The 4,838-nt window shown below is 36.1% G+C and overlaps 1 pseudogene; it reads left to right on the forward strand.

Annotated features, from left to right (window-relative positions):
• Nucleotides 1-310: 310 nt before the first annotated feature.
• On the forward strand, nt 311-2,582 carry LOC118933435 (regulation of nuclear pre-mRNA domain-containing protein 1A-like; annotated as a pseudogene).
• The last annotated feature ends 2,256 nt before the right edge of the window (nt 2,583-4,838 follow it).

Raw genomic sequence — 4,838 nt, forward strand, 5'->3', positions numbered from 1 at the left:
AAAAGCTGTTGTGAATTAGGTATATGTGAGACTACTGTAAAGGACTGATGGTGGGTTGGGTAAATCATAAAAGCCAGAAGGTTTCTGCATCGAGAGCATTTTGAGTATGTTTTTAAGTTTGTTCCATTTTAAATAATCAAAGCTGAGCCGCCGGACGCCATCTTTCTGCTTTGAGGCCGATCTGGCTGTGGCGGCAGTGAGGGTGAGGGCGTGGGGACCGGTGGGGTGAGGAGCGAGGCCGCGGCGAGGGGGCGGAACTCTCCTCCCCTCAGCCCCACCGCGTGGACGGCGTGAACGCTGTGTCGAAGGGATGTCCGTTTTCTCTGAGGCGGTGCTGGAGAAGAAGCTGTCGGAGTTGAGCAACTCGCAGCAGAGCGTGCAGACCTTGTCCAGGTGGCTCATCCACCACCGCAAGCACTCGCGGCCCATCGTCACTGTGTGGGAGCGGGAGCTGCGCAAAGCCAAACCAAAATTCATTAGAGCCTGTCTTTTTAAGCAATGAAAGTGATGAAGATTTTACAAACTGACGAGAAAACATATGCAAGGTACTTTTCTCTACCTAGCCAATGATGTCATTCAGAACAGCAAAAGGAAGGGGCCAGAGTTTACAAAAGATTTTGCACCAGTTATAGTGGAGGCTTTTAAGCATGTTTCAAGTGAAACTGATGAAAGTTGTAAGAAACACCTTGGAAGAGTGTTATCTATTTGGGAAGAAAGGTCTGTTTATGAAAATGATGTATTAGAACAACTTAAGCAAGCTCTGTATGGTGATAAGAAGCCTAGGAAGCGAATTTATGAACAGTAAAGGTAGATGATGAAAACTCTTCCTCTCTGGGATCTCCAAGAGAACCACCACAGACTCTAGATCTCGTTAGAGCATTACAAGATCTAGAAAATGCGGCTTCAGGAGAATAGCATCTTTGCCTGTTGAAGTCCAAGAAGTATCTCTACTAGATAAGATAACAGATAAAGAATCTGAAGAAAGGCTTTCTAAAATGGTAGAGGATGCTTGTATGTTGCTGGCAGATTATAATGGCAGATTGGCGGCAGAAATAGATGATAGGAAGCAACTCACTCGAATGTTAGCAGATTTTCTTCGTTGTCAAAAGGAAGCCCTTGCAGAGAAAGAGCATAAATTGGAAGAATACAAGCGCAAGGTAGCCAGTTTCCCTCGTACGCAAAGAACTCAGATCCCGGATCCAGAGCCTGCCAGACTTATCTCGATTGCCTAATGTCATTGGCAGCCACATGCACCTGCCCTTTGCCGCGGACATCTACACTGAAGATTGATGACCAGTCTTTTTCCAGTGTCCAGGACTTTACAAGAGATGGAGACAGGTTAGGTGGATATTCCTGTAGTGTTATTTTTGTATATGATTGAGAGAGTGACACTAACAAAAGAAATGACAGTTTATAAAATTGTTTAAAATGTTGGTATGTTTACTATTTTATTGGTAAGTTAATATGACTTAGTAACAAATAGATGATCTCTGTGTATTAATAAGCTCACAAATAGTGATTATTTTCAGATGATCTTTTGTAAGTTTTTTTGATTCAGGCCTTGTGAGAAATTCTATGTTTCTATTTCTTCATGTATATTAAAATGTTTTTCTTTATTTTCTTCCATATCTAATTACTATATGGTGTGTAATTTCTAAAGGGTAAGAACTAATCAGGAGTTGGTTGAGGCTTTATTATGGTATAGGTAGGGCTTGATTGTGGAAGGGACTAAATGTTCCAACTTAATCTTCATCCTTCTCCCTGACAAAAATATCAGTTCTGGGCCTCTCAATCCCTTTGATTTCTTATTCCCTAGAGATCAGTAATTTAACACCAAACAGGGATGTCATTTTGAGGGTCAGATCAGAGCCTAGTGGACTTACCCACAGTAGCATTAGAGGGTTTCCATTCCAACTGCCAATGTAAGAGTAGAAGAAGTGTTAAATAGGGACCCCCTTGATTAAATTGTTTAGAATTATTTGAGTAGGTTATTATGAAAATGTTTTGGAAAAGTTATAAATTTTGATATTCTGCCAAGAGGACAACTTTGATTCTGGAACTGATTTCTATTTGTCAAATAAGTCTCCTTTTAACATTGATACCTTTAACGTAAAGCCACCTGTGGGATTAAAAGAAACATAAAAAATGATACTTTAATTATTCCCTTAGCCCTTTAACTTTAAAAACAATATGGTATTTTTAACTCTGATATCTCAAGAACACAATATCCATTAATATTCACGAAAGTAGCCTGGAACATTTTTAATGTTTCCTTAAGGTTTTTGAATGACTGTATATTTGGAAATTAAGCAGTGCTACACTGCAGGGTAGATCTAGTAAATACTATATTTGTATATTTAGAATTACCAAAACAAGTGTACTCCTACCTTTTATTTCTAACTCTATGTGTTAGAGCAATTGCATGCTCTCCTTGCTTCTTTTTAAATCTCATTATTAAGCTGTGGATTTGTATTCAGTAATGACTTAGGATAAACATTTTTTTCATTCATTACTTTAAACATTATTTTTTTGTTGTAAGCAGATTCAAATTAGATAGTTAATAAAACATCTTTTAAATCCCACACACACAAAAAAAGAATCAAAGCTGAAAGTTATATATGATATACTATTGGTGTGGTTTATGGAAAAAGGAGGGATGCTAAACTCCAAATAGTAGACTGATATTCAAAGTAAAGGTCTTGGCCCTACATCAAAAGATTGACAAATGACTGTATATAATAAGTTAAAATACAATGTTTAAGGTACATATGTATGTATATATGTTTATGTGTGGTGAAAGCTACAAATAAGCAGAGAAGTCAATGATCAAGAGAATTGGAATTGAATTTGGTAACTGGGAGGGAAGAAGTGGATGGATGGTTCAGGGTGGTAAAGAGTGCGGAGGCCAAATTATAGGAGAATGAGGTAAAAAGTAAAACTACAGAGAAAATTTAGTCAAGAAGCTTAATAGAAATAAATGATTAATAACAATGATAAAAGCTAACATCTATTGAATGCTTTTTATAGGCAGACACTATTTATTACATATTCCATCCATGCACTATCTATCTTTTTTACAGCTAAGGAGGTAGGTACTAAGTAACTTGTGCCAAGTTAAACAGCTGGAAAGTGAAGTAGATTTTTCTGTGAAAGCCCATGCTGGGGGGAAAAAACACTCAGGATTTTTCTGAGAGAATATCTTCGGGAAAAAAAATGAAAGGATTAAATCAAAAGCCAACAGTAAATTATTAAGTGTTCTTACTGCTTGACCAATATTCACCTAAAAATACAAGCTTACCCTCTTTAAAAGTAAGTTCTGAGGTCCTTCTAAGTTCACTCAAGTTCCACAGACTGGATAGAGGAAGAACACGTGGGAAAAAACTTGTTACGCCTTATTATCTCAGCACAGAGGAGGCAGTGAGTGTTCTAAACAATTTGCTCCTGCCCCAGCTCAGAAACCAAAATTATCTTGTTAGCACCTAAAAACAAATGCAGTGTTTAAATTTCACTAGTTTCTATCTTAAAGGTTGCCTTCTCTGATTTTGTCTCTAATTCTGAAGGGCATGCTGTTTGGGACTTAAAACTTTCTCCAACAGAAGCAGAGTAAACAGTACCGCTGAGTAAAACTAGAGCACACAGTAATTACTTCAAGAAAACAAAAATGCTTTTTCCAAATTATTTAAACAAATAGCTATTGTTTAATTTTTCAGAAAATGAGAAAAATGGAACTTTTCATCAAGGAAAAGCAATAAAAATCACAAGTAGGCCAGATCTCTTTAGAAAAAAATGCTACACTAAGTATATAAGTAGAGCTATCTGAAGAGAAAAGGTATGAATATTCTTTCCACATGAGTGACTCTGAAACCAGTTATCTGTAGAAAACAGGAAAGATAGAATTTTTACGGCTAATTAAGAACACATACAGGTTTGACACCTTTGGGACTCAGGCATCAGTGATTGTAATTTTGTGTCTCCTACTAATTTACATTTGAGCACAATGAATGTGATAGCAGCAGCAAGATTAAACTGATTATTTTTGTTAAATACTGAGTTGCAGAAACAACAGGGTCCGAATAAAGGCAGGGTTTCAGAATTTAACCTCTTGAGACATATGATCCCACAGTTCTAAATACACAGGCTGGCTTTAATAGATGAACAATGGACCACTACTTCATAGACTCTACTGATATTTTCCAGTTAAAGAAACAATAGCAAAAATAATGAGGTTCTTGTTTCGCTTCTAAGATTACTTTTTACAGGGTATGTTTGAAGATTTTGAACTCAATAATTAAAAGCAAGATATAGGTGCCAAAGCAACAAATCAGTGGATAGGAATAGTTAACCCTGAAACAGATTCAGGGTATATAAAAACTTTCTATCAAAAAATGGAAGGATCAGTAACCAATAGATAAAAAATGAATCATTTCACAAAAGACATTGGGAAACATACCTATTAGAAATGTGAACTCCCTTCGTGCCAATATAATTCCAAATGAACTTAAATGTAAAAACACATTTTATCCATAAAAATAGAACATGAAATTTTAGTCCTATTTAACTGATCTCAGAAGTAAAAAGGGGACATGTTAAGCATAAACCATATTTGAAGCATGAAATACAGGAATAGAAAGCTCAAAGGGTTTTTTAAGTATATTCTACCCCATGTTTTCTTCTAGTATTTAAAAAAATATTCATTTACTATGATAAGGAATGCTGCTTCAAAAGTCCTTATTTATATATATACCTTTTGCAAAGATGCCCATATGAATAATTCATAGCAGTGGAACTAGATGAATGTATCTATGTAGTTTAAATTTCAGTTGATATGGATTGAAGTA

Source organism: Manis pentadactyla, chromosome 4 (genome assembly GCF_030020395.1).
Source record: "Manis pentadactyla isolate mManPen7 chromosome 4, mManPen7.hap1, whole genome shotgun sequence".
NCBI classification, from domain to species: Eukaryota; Metazoa; Chordata; class Mammalia; order Pholidota; family Manidae; genus Manis; species Manis pentadactyla.